Below are 22,325 nucleotides of genomic sequence, written 5' to 3'. Positions count from 1 at the left end.
GATTGTATTTTCCCCCCATCCCACCCTATTTTTAACACCTTGCAATGTTGACATTAATTTGTTCTACCTCATGTAAAAACATATTTGTACCTTTTATTACAACTGTTGAGCACCCTAAGTTTCACTGAGTTATACAGTCCCAGTCTCTATCTTCTTTTGTTCTGGTGTCCCACGTGCTCCTAACCTTCCTCTCTTAACCATACTCACAGTCATCTTTGTTCAGTGTACTTACATTGCTGTGTTACTGTCTCCCAAAATTGTGTACCAAACCTCTCACTCCTGTCTTTTCCTTTCTGTCTGCAGTGTTCCCTTTAGTGTTTCCTGTAGAGCAGGTATCTTGTTCACAAACTCTGTCATTGTCTGTTTCGCAGAGAATATTTTAAGCTCTTCCTCATATTTGAAGGATAGTTTTGCCGGATATAGGATTCTTGGTTGGTGGTTTTCCTCTTTCAGTATCTTAAATATATCACCCACTTCCTTCTTGCCTCCATGGTTTCTATTGAGAAATCTGCGCATAATCTTATGAAGCTTCCTTTGTATGTGATGGATCGCTTTTCTCTTGCTGCTTTCAGGATTCTCTCTTTATCTTTAATGTTTGACAATCTGCTTATTAAGTATCTTGGCATAGGCCTATTCAGATCTATTCTGTTTGGGGTATGCTGCACTTTTCAGGTCGGTAATTTTATGTTTTTCATAAGAGATGGGAAATTTCATTGATTATTTCCTCTATTATTGCTTCTGCCCCTTTTCCCTTCTCTTCTCCTTCTGGGACACGAATGACACTTACATTCCTGCATTTCATGTAGTCACTCAGTTCCCGAAGATGTTACTCATATTTTTCCATTCTTTTCTCTACCTGTTCTTCTGTGTGTAGGCTTTCAAGTGTCTTGTTCTCCATTTCCTAAGTGTTTTCTTCTGCCTCTTGAGCTCTGCTCTTGTATGTCTCCCTTGCGTCTTTCATCTCTTTTGTTGTGCCTTTCATTTCCATAGATTCTGCCAGTTGTTTTATTGAACCTTCAATTTCTAACTTATGTTCACCCAGTGTTTTCATTATACGCTTCATCTCTTTTGCTGTATCTTCCCTAAACTTTATGAATTGATTTAGTATTAGTTGTTTAAATTCCTGTATCTCAGTTGAACTGTAAGTTTGTTCCTGTGAATGGGCCATAATTACATTTTTCTTAGTGTAGGTTGTAGTTTTCTGTTGTCTAGGCATCTGGTTTCCTTGGTTACCCCAATCAGGTTCTCCCAGACTAGAACGGGTTCAGGTCTAAAAGGAGGCAATAGTATCCTTTTCCCTGAGGATGTCTTTGATTGATAAACCCTGTGATGACTCAAGTCACTGTGCTTTTCTGCCCAGCAGATGACGTCTGTCAGCCTGTAGCTTCAGACTGGTGTAAGGAGATGTGGCCCGTGGCTGTTTTCCCTCAGGCTCTGGGGTTTGGTTCGGAATGGAAGGTGGGTAGTAGAGCTTGGCCCCACCTTTTTCCTCTTAGAGAAGATACACCCCCTGGAGAGAGGTCATTTACATTTGAATGGTCTCTCTGCCTATGCTATCTCTACCCTTTTCTGGGTCAGGGTGCTGGGACTGAAAATGGCTGAGGCTTTCTCCACTGAACCAAAACAGGGACCAAATCTCATCAAAAATCTGTGGTCCAATGCCCCCATCTTTTCTTTTTTCTTTTTTCCTTACCATATAAAAGTTGTATTAAATAAAAATGGATTAAGCACTATAATCAAAAGGCAAAGATTGTGAGACAGGACAAAAGAAAATACAAGATTCAATCATATGCTGTTTACAAAAGACACACTTTAGATTTAAAGATATACACGGGTTGAAAGTAAAGGAATGGAGAAATATATAGCATACAATGGATACCAAATAGTATAGTTTGGCCTTTTGTAATATCAGAAAAAATAGTTTTTAAGACAAAAATTATTATACATAGTAAGAGGTAAATTTTGTAATGATAATAGTGTCAAATTGGCAGGATGATATTGTAATTGTTGACATCTACTCACTCAATAAACAGAGTCACAAAATACATGAATAAGAAACTGTCAGTAATTGCTGTAAACATCAACACACCACTCTGAATAACTGACAGTACCACTAGACAGGAAATCAGAAAGGACACAGAAGATTTGAGCAACACTAACAACCAACTTTACCAAATAGAACACTCCACTCAAAAACAGCAGATTATGCATTATTTTTAAATACACATGAAAAAATCTACAAGAAAGACTATATGTTAGACCATTAAACAAACCTTAAAAATGTGAAAAGATTTAAATTTTATAATAATGTATGTTCTCAAAACACAATTAATCAAATCAGAAATTAACAACAGACAGAAATTTGGGAACAATACAAACATCTGTAAATTAAACTACACACTTCTGAATAATCCATGGGTCAAAGAAAACATTTCAAAGGGAATTAGTATTTTGAAGAGAATGAAAATGTAAACACAGCTTATGAAATTGATGAGATGCAGCTAAATCTGTGATTAAAGGAAAATTTATAGATTTAATCCATACATAAGAATAGAAAACTAGATATCAATCTAACAATCTGAGCTTTCTACAGGTAAATAATGAACAATTCAAATAAGACATTAAGGATTCAATTCCCTTAAGAATGGCAGCAAATCAATTCAACAAAAGAAGTGTCATACTTATACAGTGGGAATTACAAAACATTGTTCAGTTACATTGAAGATTTAAATAAATCGAGAGATATTCCACAGTCATGTACAGGAAAGCCCAAAGTTGCTAAGATGGCATTTTCTCTCCATATTCAGCTACAGGCAATTCTTATCAAATTTCCATCAGGCACCTCCTGACTGACAGGCAGATTGTGAAATGTATATGTTGATGCAAAACACTTAAATATCCAAAACAATTTTGAAAGAGAAGAACAAATTTGGAGAACTTTCATTTAATGATTTAAAAGTTTACTATAGTACAGACTGTGATTAACTGTACAAATATAAAAAAAGTTCTTACATGAACTAGAACAAATGTATGACACTGTTACAGGGGGTTAATAATAGAGGGGTGTATATGGGAAAAATGTACCTTTTGCAAACTATGGACTATAGTTTATAGTAATATCTTAATATTCTTTCATCAACAGTGACAAATGTACCACACCATTACTAGGGGTCAATCATGGGGGGATGAGAGGTATGGGATGTTTGGGAGATTTTTCTTTTTATTTATTTTTCTGGAGTAATGAAAATGTCCTAAAATTGATCATGATGATGAATGCACAACTGTATTTTACTACTGTGAGCCATTAATTGTGTATATCAAATGGATTGTATGGTGTGTGAATATTTCTAAATAAAATTGCATTAAAAATGGAAAAAAAAAGTTTACTATAAAACTACATTTTACCTATTCAGTAAGGTATTGGAAAAAAATGATAGAAATATACACCAGCAGAATAAAATTGAAGGTCCTGAAATAAATTTTTATATTCATCATTGAATGGGACAGTTGAAATGAATGAATTTTATGATATATAAATATGCCTCAATAAAGTTGGAAAAAAAATGAAGATTGATTCTAATTAAACTGTAATCTTGCCCCAGCAGAACTCAATTGATGACTACATTGACATGATCATCCTCTCACCCTATCTATGACAGAAAAAAGAAAGAAAATTCTGGGGGAAAATATCAAATTCAGACTCTAAAACTCTTTTATAAACAATATCTGGAATAAAATTTGAAAAAATTGAGACAGATGACTAGGAGGGAAAATAGGACTGATCATCATAGCAAAAATCAGATAAAAGAAGATCCAGTGATGATTCAGATGCTGAAATTAGCAGACAAGGACTATAAAGTAGCTATTACATACATTTACAGAAAAAACGGACAAAATGGGTGAAAAGATTTTAAAAGGACATTGACATATATAGAAGAACCAAACTTTAATCATAGAAATGCACAATCTAAACCCATGACACAGCAGAAGACAGGGTTAATGAACTCCATAGCAGGTAAATATAAAACATCCAAACTGGAGCACAAGACAGTAGGCAAAAAAAACAAATTGAAAATAGAGTACAGAGTATAAAGAAACATTAGAGAAACATTCAAATGATCTAACGTGTGCTTACTTAGAGACCAAACGACAAGAGAAAAAGACTGAGGCAGAAAGAAATAGATGATGGCACTGAATTTTCAAAAAAATAAGGAAGATATCACCCCTCAGATTCAGGACCTTCAGAAAAGCTTAAGCAGATAAAAATTAGGGAAGAAAAAAAAAACACTTGGGCAAATCACAGTCAAACTTCTGATAAACAGAAATAGGGGAAAATCTTAAGGAGAACTGGGGACAAAAGATACATTATTTGTTGAGAGGCAAGCTTAAGATTTCCAAATTACTTTTCCAGAGAAAAAAATATGGTCATCAGAAAATGATGGGATGGCATTTTTAAAAGACTAACTTTAAAAAAAGAAACATAAGAAAATCAAACATCAAGAATTTTATACCTCACGCATTTCTAAATAATTTTTTTTTAAAAAAAACTTTCCCAAAAACATCCTCTAAATATCTCATGGGTCAAAGAAGATGTGGAAATTTAAATAATTAAAATTTCTTGAAAATGAAAATACAACATATATAAACTAGTATTCAACTAAAGCAATAGAAGAACAAAATCTTCAAAAAACTTACCATGGAGGAGGGAGAAACACTGCAGAGGGGACGGCTGCCACTGCTATGCTGCCACCTTGCTGCTGTGCCGCCATCTTGCTGCCGCTGAGCGCCCACGGTGGAGCGCCGCGAGGGGGAGGAGCCTCAGGGGGCGGGGCCCAAGCGGAACCTGAGCATGCACACATCCCTACTAGTTTTTTTTTTTTCTTTTTTGGATGGGTATTAAACATTTTATTTAAAGATTTTATTTTTTTTTGTTATTTTTTTTAAGAACAGTTTCTTTTTTATTTGAATCTCTTTTTTTATCTTCATTTTACTGAGATATATTCACATACCACACAGTCATACAAAACAAATCATACTTTTGATTGTTCACAGTACCATTACATAGTTGTACATTCATCACCTAAATCAATCTCTGACACCTTCATTAGCACACACACACAAAAATAACAAGAATAATAATTAAAGTGAAAAAGAGCAATTGAAGTAAAAAAGAACACTGGGTAACTTTGTCTGTTCATTTGTTTGTTTCCTTCCCCTATTTTTCTACTCATCCATCCATAAACTAGACAAAGTGGAGTGTGGTCTTATGGCTTTCCCAATCCCATTGTCACCCCTCATAAGCTACATTTTTATACAATTGTCTTCGAGATTCATGGGTTCTGGGTTGTAGTTTGATGGTTTCAGGTATCCAACACCAGCTACCCCAATTCTTCAGAACCTAAAAAGGGTTGTCTAAATTGTGCATAAGAGTGCCCACCAGAGTGACCTCTCAGCTCTTTTTGGAATCTCTCTGCCACTGAAGCTTATTTCATTTCCTTTCACATCCCTCTTTTGGTCAAGTAGATGTTCTCCGTCCCACGATGCCAGGTCTACATTCCTCACCGGGAGTCATATTCCACGTTGCCAGGGAGATTCACTCCCCTGGGTGTCTGATCCCACGTAGGGGGGAGGGCAGTGATTTCACCTTTCAAGTTGGCTTAGCCAGAGAGAGAGGGCCACATCTGAGAAACAAAGAGGCATTCGGGAGGAGGCTCTTAGGCACAATTATAGGGAGGCCTAGCCTCTCCTTTACAGCAACCATCTTCCCAAGGGTAAAACCTATGGTAGAGGGCTCAACTCATCAAACCACCAGTCCCCTATGTCTGTGGTCATGTTAGCAACCATCGAGGTAGGATAGGCCAATACTCCTGCATTCTCCACAGGCTCCTCAAGGGGGCACTACATATTTTTTCCTTATTTTTTCTTTTTTTTTTAGCTTTTTTTCTTTTTTAAAACAACTGTATGAAAAAAAAAGTTAAAAAAAAACATACAATAAAACAACATTTCAAAGAGATCATAACAAGGGAGTAAGAAAAAGACAACTAACCTAAGATAACTGCTTTACTTCCAACCTGTTCCTACTTTACCCCAAGAAAGTTACATAATATAGCAACATTTCTGTGAACTTGTTCCTACTATATCCATCAGAAATTAACAGACCATAGTCATTCCTGGGCATCCCCAGAACGTTAAATAGCTTATCTGTTCTTCTTGGATTATTGTTCCCCCTTCCTTAATTGCTCTCTATTGCTAGTTCCCCTACATTCTACATTATAAACCATTTGTTTTACATTTTTCAAGGTTCACATTAGTGGTAGCATATAATATTTCTCTTTTTGTGCCTTGCTTATTTCGCTCAGCATTATGTCTTCAAGGTTCATCCATGTTGTCATATGTTTCACGAGATCGTTCCTTCTTACTGCCATGTAGTATTCCATCGTGTGTATATGCCACATTTTCTTTATCCACTCATCTGTTGAAGGACATTTGGGTTGTTTCCATCTCTTGGCAATTGTGAATAATGCTGCTATGAACATTGGCGTGCAGATATCTGTTCGTGTCACTGCTTTCCGACCTTCTGGGTATATACCGAGAAGTGCAATCGCTGGATCGAATGGTAACTCTATATCTAGTTTTCTAAGGAACTGCCAGACTGACTTCCAGAGTGGCTGAACCATTATACAGTCCCACCAACAATGAATAAGAGTTCCAATTTCTCCACATCCCCTCCAGCATTTGTAGTTTCCTGTTTGTTTAATGGCAGCCACTCTAATAGGTGTTAGATGGTATCTCATTGTGGTCTTAATTTGCATCTCTCTAATAGCTAGTGAAGCTGAACATTTTTTCATGTGTTTTCAGAGAACTGTCTTTTCATATCTTTTGCCCATTATATAATTGGGCTGTCTGTACTACTGTCATTGAGTTGTAGGATTTCTTTACGTATGCAAGATATCAGTCTTTTGTCAGATACATGGTTTCCAAAAATTTTTTCCCATTGAGTTGGCTGCCTCTTTACCTTTTTGAGAAATTCCTTTGAGGTGCAGAAACTTCTAAGCTTGAGGAGTTCCCATTTATCTATTTTCTCTTTTGTTGCTTGTGCTTTGGGTGTAAAGTCTAGGAAGTGGCCGCCTAATACAAGGTCTTGAAGATGTTTCCCTACATTATCTTCTAGGAGTTTTATGGTACTTTCTTTTATATTGAGATCTTTCATCCATTTTGAGTTAATTTTTGTGTAGGGTGTGAGGTAGGGGTCCTCCTTCATTCTTTTGGATATGGATATCCAACTCTCCCAGCCCCATTTGTTGAAAAGACAACTATGACTCAGTGACTTTGGGGGCCTTATCAAAGATCAGTTGGCCATAGATCTGAGGGTCTATCTCTGAATTCTCAATTCGATTCCATTGATCTATATGTCTATCTTTGTGCCAGTACCATGCTGTTTTGGCAACTGTGGCTTTCTAATAAGCTTCAAAGTCAGGGAGTGTAAGTCCTCCCACTTCGTTTTTCTTTTTTAGAGCGTCTTTGGCAATTCGAGGCATCTTCCCTTTCCAAATAAATTTGATAACTAGCTTTTCCAAGTCTGCAAAGTAGGTTGTTGGAATTTTGATTGGGATTGCATTGAATCTGTAGATGAGTTTGGGTAGAATTGACATCTTAATGACATTTAGCCTTCCTATCCATGAACATGGAATATTTTTCCATCTTTTAAGGTCCCCTTCTATTTCTTTTAGTAGAGTTGTGTAGTTTTCTTTGTATAGGTCTTTTACATCTTTGGTTAAGTTTATTCCTAGGTACTTGATTTTTTTAGTTGTTATTGAAAATGGTATCTTTTTCTTGAGTGTCTCTTCAGTTTGTTCATTTCTAGCATATAGAAACATTACTGACTTATGTGCATTAATCTTGTATCCCGCTACTTTGCTAAATTTGTTTATTAGCTCTAGTAGCTGTATCATCGATTTCTCAGGGTTTTCCAGATATAAGATCATATCATCTGCAAACAATGACAGTTTTACTTCTTCGTTTCCAATTTGGATGCCTTTTATTTCTTTGTCTTGCCAGATTGCCCTGGCTAGCACTTCCAGCACAATGTCAACAGTGGTGACAGCGGACATCCTTGTCTTGTTCCTGATCTTAGAGGGAAGGCTTTCAGTCTCTCACCATTGAGTACTATGCTGGCTGTGGATTTTTCATATATGCTGTTTATCATTTTGAGGAAGTTTCCTTCAATTCCTACCTTTTGAAGTGTTTTTATCAAAAACGGATGTTGGATTTTGCCAAATGCTTTTTCAGCATCTATTGAGATGATCATTTGATTTTTCCCTTTCGAATTTTTAATGTGTTGTAATACGTTGATTGATTTTCTTATGTTGAACCATCCTTGCATGCCTGGAATGAACCCCACTTGATCATGGTGTATGATTTTTTTAATGTGTCTTTGGATTCGATTTGCAAGTATTTTGTTGAGGATTTTTGCATCTATATTCATTAGGGAGATTGGCCGGTAGTTTTCCTTTTTTGTAGCATCTTTGCCTGGTTTTGGTATTAGATTGATGTTAGCTTCATAAAATGAGTTCGGTAGTGTTCCATTTTCTTCAAAGTTTAGAAACAGTTTGGGTAAGATTGGTGTTAATTCTTTCTGGAAAGTTTAGTAGAATTCCCCTGTGAAGCCATCTGGCCCTGGGCATTTATTTGTGGGAAGATTTTTGATGACTGATTGGATCTCTTTGCTTGTGGTGGGTTGATTGAGGTCTTCTATTTCTTCTCTGGTGAATCTAGGTTGTTCATATGTTCCCAGGAAATTGTCCATTTCCTCTACATTATCCAGTTTGTTGCCATACAGTTGTTCATAGTCTCCTCTTATAATTTTTTAAATTTCTTCAGGATCTGCAGTTATGTCACCTTTTTCATTCATTATTTTGTTTATATGGGTCTCCTCTCTTTTTGATTTTGTCAGTCTAGCTAGGGGCTTGTCAATCTTGTTGCTCTTCTCAGAGAACCAACTTTTGGTGATATTTATTCTCTCTATTGTTTTTTTGTTCTCTATGTCATTTATTTCTGTTTTAATCCTTGTTATTTCTTTTCTTCTCCCTGTTTTAGGACTGGTTTGCTGTTCATTTCCTAGCTTCTTCAGTTGATCCATTAGTTCTTTGATTTTGGCTCTTTCTTCCTTTTTGATATATGCATTTAGTGCTATAAATTTCCCCCTCACCACTGCTTTTGCTGCATCCCATAGGTTTTGGTATGTTGTGTTCTCATTTTCATTCATCTCTATATATTTAGCAATTTCTCTTGCTATTTATTCTTTAATCCATGGATTGTTTAGGACTGTGTTGTTTAACCTCCAGGTATTTGTGAATTTTCTAAGTCTCTGATGGTTATTGACTTCTAACTGTATTCCATTTTGGTCAGAGAATGTGCTTTGAATAATTTCAATCTTTTTAAATTAATTGAGGCTTGTTTTATGTCCCAGCATATGATCTATTCTGGAGAAGGTTCCGTGAGCACTAGAAAAGTATGTGTATCCTGGTGATTTGGGATGTAATGTTCTGTATATGTCTGTTAAATCTAATTCATGTATCAGATTGTTTAGGTTTTCAATTTCCTTATTGGTCTTCTGTCTGGTTGATCTATCTATAGGAGAGAGTGATGTGTTGAAGTCTCCCACAATTATTGTGGAAACATCAATTGCTTCCTTTAGTTTTGCCAGGGTTTCTCTCATGTATTTTGTGGCACTTTTATTGGGTGCATAGACATTTATGATTGTTATTTCTTCTTGTTGAATTGCCCCTTTTATTAGTATGTAGTGGCCTTCTTTGTCTCTCAAAACATCCCTGCATTTAAAGTCTATTTTATCTGAGATTAATATTGCTACTCCTGCTTTCTTTTGGCTGTAGCTTGCATGAAATATTTTTTTTCATCCTTTCACTTTCAATTTCTTTGTGTCCCTGTGTCTAAGATGAGTCTCTTGTATGCAACAGATTGATGGTTCATTTTTTTTTAATCCATTCTGCGAATCTGTATCTTTTAATTGGGGAGTTTAATCCATTTACATTCAGTGTTATAACTTTGAAGGCATTTCTTGAATCAGCCGTCTTATCCTTTGGTTTATGTTTGTCATATATATTTTTCCCCTCTCTCTATTAATATCCTTTATTGTACCCATACCGAATCTCTTTAGTACTGAACCTTTCTCCAAGTCTCTCTGTCCTTTCTTTGTTTCTCTGTCTGTAGGGCTCCCTTTAGTATCTCCAGTAGGGCAGGTCTCTTGTTAGCAAATTCTCTCAGCATTTGTTTGTCTGTGAAAAATTTAAGCTTTCCCTCAAATTTGAAGGAGAGCTTTGCTGGATAAAGTATTCTTGGTTGGAAATTTTTCTCACTCAGAATTTTAAATATGTCATGCCACTGCCTTCTCGCCTCCATGGTGGCTGCTAAGTAGTCACTACTGAGTCTTATGCTGTTTCCTTTGTATGCGGTGAATTGCTTTTCTCTTGCTGCTTTCAGAACTTGCTCCTTCTTTTCTGTGTTTGACAGTGTGATCAGAATATGTCTCTGAGTGGGTTTATTTGGATTTATTCTATTTGGAGTTCGCTGAGCATTTATGATTTGTGTATTTATGTTGTTTAGAAGATTTGGGAAGTTTTCCCCAACAATTTCTTTGAATACCCTTCCTAGACCTTTACCCTTTTCTTCCCCTTCTGGAACACCAATGAGTCTTATATTCGGACGTTTCATATTATCTATCATATCCCTGAGGTCCATTTCGATTTTTTCAATTTTTTCCCATTCTTTCTTTTATGCTTTCATTTTCCATTGTGTCATTTTCCAGGTCACTGACTCATTGTTCAACTTCCTCCTGTCTTGTACTATGAGTGTCCAGAATCTTTTTAATTTGGTCAACAGTTTCTTTAATTTCCATAAGATCATCTATTTTTTTATTTAGTCTTGCAATGTCTTCTTTATGCTCTTCTAGGGTCTTCTTGATATCCTTTGTATCCCGTACTATGGTCTCATTGTTCATCTTTAGTTCTTTGAGTAGCTGCTCTGGGTGTTGTGTCTCTTCTGACCTTTTGATTTGGGTGCTTGGGCTTGGGTTATCCATATTGCCTGGTTTTTTCATATGCTTCATAATTTTCTGTTGTTTTTGGCCTCTTGGCATTTGCTGAACTTGATAGGGTTCTTTTAGGATTTGTAGACCAATTGAAGTCCTTATCTCTAATTTATCAGATCTACAGCTTTGTGGAGTACACTTTCTCTAACTAACCAGCAGGTGGCATCCACGAGCCACCTGTTCTCCACAAGCCAGTTCTCCCCTGCTTTGCCTTTGTGGTGAGTGGGGGAGTGAGTCTTGTGGGGTCCAATTGGTGTACCAAGCTTGTGTGTGTAGTTGGTGTTGCCCGCCCTGTATATGGGGCGTGTTTCTGGGCAGTCAGGGAGGGGGGGGGTGGCTCTAACAATCAAATCTCCCTGGTGATCCTGGAGTTTTAATGCTGCTGCAATAGTCTAATCCTTCAGTTCAGTCCTGCCACAGTTTGTCTCTGCCACTGACCCACAAGTCCTTGGTATTGGTGTATGGCTCCTGAGACTTGCGAGTGGGTCCCTCTTCCAGGCCGTGCACCCCCTGGTCCTCTGTTGAGGGATGATTGTGCTATGTCACAGGTGAGTGCAGTCCCCCCAGGGCAGTTCTGGGCTGCTGGGCTGTGTAGGGAGGCTCCCAGTCTGCTCAAATGATGGCTGAATGGGGCTTTGTTAATTCACACTGCTCCACCTTCCCAACTCTGGGACAACCAGCTCAGTTTTGTAGTGTGTGCCTGTTATTTGAAGCACTTCCTTCACACTAGGTTGTCTGGGGCAGCTCTGGGCTATGGGGCTGGCAAAGGGCAGGAGTGTTTCCTGTCCACCAGGATGATGGCTGTGGGCGGACACCCCCCTTTTCTTGGGAAGTTGTGGTGTTTAGTGAATTTTGTCAGCCACTGGATTATTGCCTTTTGTCTCAGAGCTCTCTTAGTTCTGCTCTTGTCTTGACCTGCCCAAATTGCAAGTCTTTGAAGCTTTCTGTATTGGGCTTCTTAGAGTAATTGTTTTAGAAATAGAAAAAAGGATTAAAAAAAAAAAAAAAACGGGCCCTCCTCACAGATCTAATGGGTTATTGAAATGTTAAGACACAAAGCAATTAGGGCCATGAAGGAAAGGTCCACAGGGCAGAGAGATCAGCTTTTCTTCAGGATTTGCATATGAGCCTCAGGGCCTGAGCTCTGCCCTTCCCCTTTCTATGTTCACCAGAACTCCAAAAATCCTTCGCTTTTATTTTGGAGTTTTTCGTGCTGTTTTTTTCTGTGCCTGTCTCCTCTCTGCTGGGCTGGCTGCTCTCAGATTCTCTGGTGTCTGATCTCAGTCTATCTATGGTTGGAGTTTGGATCAGTAGAATGAGTTTCCGATAAGGGCTGCCACTGCAGTTCTCCCTTCTCCTTCCCGGAGCTGACAGCCCCTCCTCCCATGGGAATGAGCCTGGCAGGGGTGGGGTCCAGGTCCCATGGCCACAAAAACTTACAGATTTCGCTGATCTCAGCAGTTCCACATTTTCATGAGTGTTGTATGAAGTATGCCCAAAGTCAGATTGCTCTGTGGTGTCCAGTCCACACAGTTCCTGGCTTTCTACCTACTTTCCTGGAGAAGTAACTAAAACATACAGCTCACCAGTCCACCATCTTGACCTGCCTCTCCCCCATCTTTTCATGTTAATAGACAAGAACATATTTTCTCATGAAACAAACCACTTAATGCCTCCAAGTCAGAGATTGGATCATGTGACAATATTTAGGAACTGAATAATATGGCTATGATTATTTTATTTGTGAGAAAAGGACAGGAGAAAGTAATGGGGACTTAATACTTCTTTAGTCCTCTGCATTTCATTGAGCAATGCCTCCTTTCCATCGATGGGCTGTGACCCCAGTCAAGCTTCATCTTGCAAGGAGCTCTGAGCTTCATGTCTAGATGGTGAATACATCAGAAGACGTGGTACCAGTCCCAGCTTTGTCACTTTCTCCCTGTGTTGCCTTCTCAGCATTGGCCTTCAGTTTATCTTCCTGTAGAATGAGGGGTTCAGATGAGATGTTCTTTGTAGTCCTATCTGAATCTAGCTTTCCATAATGTGTGCTACTACATTCTAAGTTTTTCTTTACCTTCTCCCTTTCTAATAAGTCATGGAGACCAATATATTGGAGTGGTTAAGAGTTTGGCCTCTGGAGTTTGTCTCCCTGGGATTGAATTGTGCTCTGCAGGTTGCCAGCTACTGCACCTCAGCAACTTACTTTTTCTCCCCCTATGCTTCAGTTTCCCTATCCATGGACTAGTTCTCCTACTTCATAGGAATTGTATATGATAAAGTGAGATCATTCATGAGAAGTGCTTAGAAGAGTGCCTGTGGCATTTTAATTGTTGAATAAATGTTAACAGTTATTTTTAGATGAGCTAATATATGTTGGGTAAGTAGGACAGTGTCTAGCATATAGTAAGCATCTAACAAATGTTAACTATTTTATTATTGTCATCTTCAGAAAGGTAAGATTTTATTTTTAAACACTTCAACAGTGTTTTTGGTTTGAAGAAAGGTGTTTTCATCATCCCTTTATAGATCTATATTATATATATGTGTGTGTGTATATATATATATACATACATAAAGATGAGGGGGTATCCCACCTTCTTTTTGCTTTACTAGAGAGAACCTGCTGATGCTGACTTTAGAAAATAATTCTCCAAACAAACTGTGAGCTGGACAGAGGGCACAATATTTTTCCTTCTCTCTTTTCTCCTTTTTTCCCTTTATGCATTAAGTAAACAGAGGTCAGATAAATTCAATTCATGCCCTCAGGAGTTAAGTAAACAGACTTCAGATGACTTCAATTTGAAGACAGCCTCCTGCAGCTGCTGATGGCTGCAGCAGCTGCAGTCTGGGCTAGGAAGGGACTGCTGCTCACTTTAATGGAAGAGCAGATAATTAATCAATCTACCCTAGAGGAAGACCAGCTAATTGAAGCAGCTAGTAGAAGCTAATGAAAGAGATGGAGGAAATATGAGACAAATTAAAGATAGATAGATAGATAGATAGATAGATAGATAGATAGATAGATAGATAGAGCTAGATATAGATATGGGTAAAGAAGTAGTCATTTGAAGCAGATTTGATCCCTGTATTCTGCACTTTTGTGATCTCATAATTCAGTGGAGATAAGCAACATCCATTTCACCTTTCTTAGGGAGGGCTGCCCTGAATCCCTGGACTTTGTCATCTCTACCTACTATGTGCAGTCATTGCCCTAATTAGTTCTCTCTCTTTACTTTTTTACTTACTCCTGGTATTCAATTAATGTCTGTCTCCTATTGCTGCCAGTCCCTGCACTCTGCACATGGCACAAAGGAAGTGAACCAGTTACACGAGTCTTCCTATTTTTCCTTGAACACACCAAGCATGTCTCTGCTTCAAGGCCTTTGTATTTTAAATCCCTCTGTTTGGAACATCCATACCCTAGATATTTGTAGGGCTGACACACTGGATAAATCTCTGTGCAACTGCTATCTTCTCTAAGGTACTTTCTGACCATACTATAAAAAACTCTCCCCTCTCCTTCCCTGCTTTATTTTCCCTCAAAAATCGTTTCAGTACCTAACCACAGTCTATTTAGTATACTTACTATCTTCTGCATTAGAAATCCAGCTCCAAGAGGGCAGGATATTCATCTGCTTTATTCACTACTGCTTTGCTCTGTTCACTGAGTACAGAGCCTAGAAGGTAGGGTGGAGTTTCTCTGTGGAAAGCTTTGTTTACTTCCTATGTGCTTACCCCTAAGGGATGTGACACAGTCATTATGGACATGTTTTAGTGATTTTCTCTGTTTTCTTTCTTAAGAGAAACTGGTCAGTGTATCATTTAATGCTTGTTTTGTTTAGGATTAGGAGCCTTTGTGTTCTTACGCAGTATTCCAAAGAATTGTGTGTCCCTACTCCCCCAGCAAGCCCAGTTGCTATTGACGAGCGGCTTAAGCTCTTTTTGTATTATAATCTAAACCTGTTCTTTCTGTGCTGTCCAATGAATCAGAAATTCAGAACCCTAAAAAAATGTTTGCCAAATAAATGAAAGAACAATAATTTGATAAGGTGAACAAATGAAACTTTTGAATTTAGCTCTTGCACAAAGGGGTATATTCCACAATGAGAATAGGAAATATATTAATTCTCCTCCATGAATACTCCTCCACCTCCTTTACTCCTTCTACTCATCCTTTAGGTCTCCAGGAGAAGTTACGGGTCCCTGAGGTTGGGAGCAGGCATCCCTTACTTATACTTCCTTACTGCTATGAACTTACCCCTTGTATATGCATCATACTCCTCTGTATCCTCTTTATTACTTACTGGAATACACATTATGTGAGGCTGGCACCAAGACAGCTGGCACAGAGTAGGAGCTCATTAAATATTTGTTGAACGAATGTTTAAGTTTTTGGAAAATGGGGAAGGGTCTTCCAAGTCATAATCAACTCAAATGATATATATTTTTTCTCGCTGAAATTCAATTTTCTATAGGACCATTCTCTGCTACCCTTAGAACTATTTATGCTGAAGAATCCTCTCCCAACGTTACCTATATATAATGAGGCTCCATGTAAAAGCATAATACCAGAGAAATCAGAATACTAATGGGTTAAATTGTGGGAACTTCCAATGGAAAAGGGATCTGTAGACTAGTTTGAGTGAAAAAGACTTAATATAAAAAACTCCTTTTTGTAATGAAAAAATATTTTAAAATTATTTTTTATTGGGACCGTGTCCCAGGCACCACATTAATAAACTTATGCCCAATTTCTAAGTTAGTCTTTAAGCCCTAAAGTAGATATTATTATTATTAGCACCACATGAGGAAATTGATGTTTAGAGAGATTAAGTGAGTTACCCAAGATCATAGGCCAACCGAATGGCAGAGTTTGATTTTTTTTTTCTTTATTAGATAAGTTGTGGGTGTACAGAATAATCATGCATAAAATACAGGATTCCCATATACCAACCTATTATTAACACCTTGCTTTGGTGTAGAACATTTGTTACAACTGATGATAGCACATTTTTATAATTGTACTATTAACTATAGTCCATGATTTAACTTAGGTTCACTGTTTGTGTAGAGTAGTTCATGGATTTTTTTAAAAAAAATTTATTGTTACCATATATACAATCTAACATTTCCCCCTTTAATCACATTCAAATATATATTTCAGTGCTGTTAAATATGCTCACAATTTTGTGCTGCTTTCACCATCATCTATTACCAAAACATTTCCATTTTTCCAAGTAGGAACCCTATAGATTTTAAGCCTTTAACTTCCCATTCCTTATCCCTACTCCATCCTCTTGTCACCTATTTTCTAGATTCTGGTCCTATGAGTCTGCTTATTCTAATTATTTCAAATCATTGAGATCATGCAATACTTGTCCTTTTGTGTCTAGCTTATTTCACTCAGCATGATGTCTTCAAGGTTCATCCATGTTGCCACACATTTTAGAACTTCATTCCTTTTATGACTGAATAATATTCCATTGTAGTCATCTACCACATTTTGTTTATCTGTTCACTGGTTGAAAGATACTTGGGTTGCTTCCATCTTTTGGCAATTGTGAATAATGCTGCTATGAACATTGGTGTACAAATATCTGTTCAAGTTCCTGCTTTCAATTCTTTTGGGTATATCCCTAGAAGTAGGATTGGTCATTTGTATATCTTCTTTGGAGAGATGTCTATTGAAGTCTTTTGCCCATTTTTTAAGGTCTTTATTATGAAAGTAAAATGACAGTCTACACAATGGGAAAGAATATTTGGAAGCCACATATCCGATAAAGGCTTAATATCCAGAATATATAAAGAAATCCATCAGCTTAACAACAAAAAGACAAACAACCCAATTAAAAAATGGGCAAAAGACTTCAATAGACATCTCTCCTAAGAAGACACAGAAATGGTCAGAAAGCACATGAAAAGATGCTCAACATCATTAGCCATCAGGGAAATGCAAATCAAAACCATGATGTGATACCATTTCACACCCATTAGAATGGCTGTTATTAAAAAAAGAAAGGAAAATAACAAGTGTTGGAGAGAATATGGAGAAATAGGAACACTACACCCATTCATTGTGGGTGGCAATGTAAAATAGTGCAACTACTGTGGAAAAGTTTGGCAGTTCCTCAGAAAGCTAAGTATAGACCTACAATATGACTCAACAATCCCACTACTAAGTATATACCCCAAAGAACTGAAAGCAGATACTTGAACAGATATTTGGACACTGATGTTCATTAAGGCATTATCCATAGAGTTTGGATTTTAATCTAGGTCTATCTGGCCCAAAAATGTATCCTTGCCATTATTGCTACCCAAATCATTTTCTTGTTTGTTTTTTCTATGTCATATAATACCTAAGAGATATTATTTGATTCACCAAGCCTATAAAGTGTATCTGCAAAGCCTTGGAGAGACAAAGAACTTAGAACGTAAGAGAACTTAGGGAACCAAACGTGGATTTAGAGTTCCTAGTAACCTCTATCTGTTAGGCTTGGCTTCCTCAATAGATGCACAATCTGAGAGAATTAAAGGTGGAAAATGTTTTAAAGATCACCTTGTTTAATGTCTCTATTTTGGAGCTTAAGAAACTGAGGTTTTAGAGATGACATGTCTTTCCCAATGTTATCTAGATAAGTTATAGCTCCTGATTTTGCAAGAAAGAAGAAAGAAAGAGAATAATCTGTTGGTGGCTTGAACACAATTTAAAATAAGTCTCAAGCTGAGTTGAAAAATGACCAAACATGCTTGATTAGATTGGCTGTCAGGTGTTAGGTGCTTGTAGAGCAATTTAATAGGAAAGGATATATATTTTAACTTTAGTCTATGCATTTGATAGTTTTTTGAAACCATTGTTTTAAAAAAATGATTCATTTAACCCTGCTCATGTTGAGGTTGTTTATGAGCTGGTGAGAAAATTGATGAGGTCGTGCTAAAGAATGATGTATGGATTTGCTTGCCTAGTTTTGTTGAATCAATAGTTGATACTTGGATCTTGTCATTATATAATTTGTTATTTGACATGTTCATTGGGTAAATTTATTATCTGCCTAATCGGTAAACTCACTGCTAATATCAGATCTGAAATAACGTGAAAAATGTGTTTTATACATGCTACCTCAATAAATTTAATAAGTATACACACACACACACACACACACATATAGCCAAATATGTTGTCAGCTTGCAGTAGATGGTCTAATGAATGGTATTTGCTTGTTCCTTTTAAGCTGTACTGAAAATGATTCTAGATCCAGATTTTCATATCCACATTAATAAGTGTGAGAAGTAAACCGAGAGAGAAAATCTGAAAATAAGCACATCAAGAGAAAAATGATATAAAATCTAAATATTCAGCACCATCATAATGTCAAATAATCTACCTGAATGACATTGAGAAAGCTATCCCATAGGCACTGACTTCTAAAGCTGTCAGTGCTGCTCGTCCTCAAGTCTGAATTTTGCAGCAGACTGAAAAATTATACTGAATTCCCCCACTCCCACTCCACAACTTTGTAATTTGTTGAAATTCACCTATTAAATGAGTTGTAGGCTTTTCCCTTATTGCACGGAAATGTATTTCAGCCTCTTTATTTACTGTGCTGGAGTCCCTTGGCTTTGCTAGCAATGGAGAATACAGTCCAGATGACTTCTTTGCAGCCGGATCTCCATGATTGTGTCTCTCCGCTGAGAAGGATGCTTAGCCAGGAGTCAAAAGACATTACTTGTTCTCATCTTCCTCACCTTCTCTTTAGCATTTGGGGAGTTCCCTAACTGCTTAACTGCTCTTCTCTAAGTCTTCTCAGGTATAAAATGTTGATAGTGAAATCTTCCCTCAGAGACATGAGGGAGAAACTGAGGCAAGAATAGTAGATACAGCTCATTTAGTATCTACCATGGGCCAGTGCCTGGGTTAGGGACTTTACATTTTTCTATTCAATATTCACTACAACTCATTTTGTAGATAGGGAAAATCTATAAAAAGCATAGCCAGAATGAAATTAAGAGGCTGCCCAAGGACACTAGGTAGAATCAAGGTTTGAATCTAGGTCTCTCTGATTCCAAAGTTTTCCTAACCACTCTGCCTCAGGTAATGTACACATAGAAAGCATTATAAAATGCAAGTAATACAAGCAGTAGGGAGGTGAATTACTGAATGCCTTCAATATACTCAACATCATAAAAGACGCTTTCACATTTATCCTGTTTAATCCTCATGACTCTAGAGATAGCAATCTTCTCACTTATTATTCACTTACTTTTTCTCTGGCTTCAACATACTTCTTTAACTTGCTAGTGTAGAAACTAGAACATTGATGAAATCACACTAACTCTACAACATTAAAGTACAATGTTATAAAATTGGAATTGCTACATTGTGTGTGAAAGAATGGGTTATGAAAGGGAATAATGATTTTTCATGACATTCATGACAAAAGTTTACTTGAGGGCATTGAGATTTTTCTTTGGACATATTGGGAAAAGTAGCAAGCTAGAAGAAAATGATTGAGTATAATAGATTGAATTGAGTACCCCAATTAGTCATGTTCTTAATCTTAACCCATATTCCTGTGGGTGTGAACCCACCGTAAATAGGATCTCTTGAAGATGTTACTGTTAGATAAGGTGTGGTCCAATGAATGAGGTTGCCTCTTAAGCCAGATTACTGGACTCCTTATAAGCAGAAGAAATTCAGACATTGTGAGAGAAAACCATAGGGAGGGGCCAGAAGCCGGGAGTCAATGGAATCTGGAAAAGAAAGAAAGGACACCACCATGTGATGTGAGGAGGCATACAAGTCAAAACAAACAAACAAACAAACAAACAAACAAAAACCCAGGGATTGTAGGCAGCCAGCACCAGAATGTTACAGACTTTGGGAAGAAAGAACTGTCTTGCTGATGGTAGATTTTGGACTTCTCCTAGCCTCAAAACCAGGAACCAATCAATTCTCATTGTTTAAGCCAACCCATGGTGTGCTGTTTGTCATAGCAGCCTGACCAACAGATGAGCATGGCTTTTCTCTGTGAAACAGTTAAAATTGCAGTCAATAGCCTGGTTATCTTTTTGCATTTCTAATAAATTTGAGGTGAGATTTATGAGGAAGACTGAGTAAGCTGCTGTTTTATTTGGAGATGTCAATTTGCAAATAAAAAAGTTTCAAAGATAGAAATATTACGTTTTGAGAGGGAGTGTCTTACTTATATAGTAAACTTTATAATCTCTTGTTCTGATAAAAAGAAGAGACTAAGTGGAAGAATAAAAAATTGATGTGATCAACAGGATATTGTTATAGGTTTCTGTGAAAGCAGTAGCAGGAATATTGATATCATGTGGCTAGAAAGTATAGGATGATTTTCAGAAGATGCAAAAACAAAAGAAAACAAAGGAATCAGAATTAAGATTCTCCCTTTGGCCAAAACATTCATAAAAATAATCTAAATATCAATTGGCTTTCTAATTCTTGGTTTTCAGAAGTGTTTATTTATGGATGTGTATGTGTGTGCATGTGCAGAGAAAGGTTTCAACATTTTCTTGTTTTGCCTGGATTCGTCTATATTTCCCTTGTCAAATTAGCTTTTTTTGAGAGAAGATTTTAATTCTAATTGAATTTGGCCAGACCAGCAAAACTCTGAAAAGTTTTCAGTGAGTGCCAATTTTTAGGCATGTTCTCACTTCTGGGAAAATAAACCAGTTTCCAAGCAATGTTTCCAAATTGAAGTTCTTTCTGAATGCTTCTCTATGCACATCAGGTCATTGGAATTTTGATGCCTATACTGTCAAAAGCATTTGCCTCACTCATTTCCAGTCACTGTACAACTTGCCATAAACCTACTCCTATCCTGTCTAGGTCTACTCAGAGGCTTTGGCTTTTGAGCTTCAGTCCCAGGCTCAGTTCTTTTTCTGATTTGCTCTCCTGTGTTTGGCTCTAGCTACCATTTAACTCCCTTTGATTCTCTTGCATTCTCTATTGTATTTTTACTATGGAAGTCATTGTGTTTTACTAACAAACTGAGACCCATCCTATAAAACCTTCTGGGGTTTCCACTTAAAGAAATTAAAAATACCTTCAGGGCCTGAGTGAAGTATGTCTTCCCTTGGTTGACACACTTCATCCCTGATGGAGACTCCAAAGAGCTGGCAAACAAAAGCAGCATAAGGTCAGTGGAATGACTTCAGTCATACTTGGTGGAGCCAAGCTCTGTAGCCTGAGAATGAAAACCTCTCTAAGTGCTAAGATAAGAGTTGAGTAATACCTAACTTTAACTCTACCTAATACCTCTAATTCCTCACTTTAACTCTGAACCAGTCTGACCAATCAACAAGAAGACTAGAAAAGAATGAAAAGCCTCAATTATACCTGGCTGGAGTACATGAGAGTTCTGTAGTGAATATTTGGCTTCCATCTACCTTTCTCATCATTACCTGAAAAAAACAAGTGGTTCAAATGTTTTCAGGATTTATTTCTCATACATTATATGACGAACAAGAATGGGTTTTTTTGAACCTGCCTGGTGCTTGTGTATGATGGGTAGCTGTGACTTGGCATATTCTAGAGTATCAGTTCTCTGAAATACAATGTTCCCAGACTCTGTGCTATGCTTTGATTTTTAAATGTCAAAAATGAGGGGGAAAAAGCTGCTGAATGCATTAACTGAGTAACATTTATGTAGGGAAATTTTCAGGTGAAGAGCTAATTCCAAATTGAGACTAAGATAGTAATTAGTTTATGGTTTCATATAGATAGAGAGCTATAATTCTGAAACTTTACATTTTAATTAAAAAGGTTAGAAAACCTTCTCCTAGGCTTCAGCAAGTATTGTGATAAGCATGAATAATATTATGGTATATATGAGTCCCCAGCCTTCATGGATTCTTGGTTCTCCATTAAATAATATGAGACTCAAGCCACTGGCTTTAGAGTGGTGTGAAAAACTTTAACTGCTGCATAAATGAAAGAAAGAAAGAAAGAAAGAGAGAGAGAGAGAAAGAAAGATTGCTGTGCAAAATTAAAAAGAAGGATTTTTTTCAGGAAAGAGAATACATGATAGAAGAGGAAACAGATTTTAAAGGAAAGCCCATTCTAGATAAGATTTTAAGAAGGATAACAATATTATAGAACTGAGTTAAGATAAATCGACAAAAACATCTCATTATTAGGATGATACAATGGGATATTGTGATGAGTGAAGGATACTGACAGCTGCATGCACAG

At 37.1% G+C, this 22,325-nt stretch overlaps 1 pseudogene; it reads right to left on the bottom strand.

Moving 5' to 3' along the window:
* Window positions 1-4,859, bottom strand: part of LOC119536928 — a 143,174-nt pseudogene extending 138,315 nt beyond the window's left edge.
* Window positions 4,860-22,325: the final 17,466 nt, after the last annotated feature.

Source organism: Choloepus didactylus, chromosome 6, assembly GCF_015220235.1.
Source record: "Choloepus didactylus isolate mChoDid1 chromosome 6, mChoDid1.pri, whole genome shotgun sequence".
Classification (NCBI taxonomy): domain Eukaryota; kingdom Metazoa; phylum Chordata; class Mammalia; order Pilosa; family Megalonychidae; genus Choloepus; species Choloepus didactylus.
This window is presented reverse-complemented; position numbering and strand designations above follow the sequence as displayed.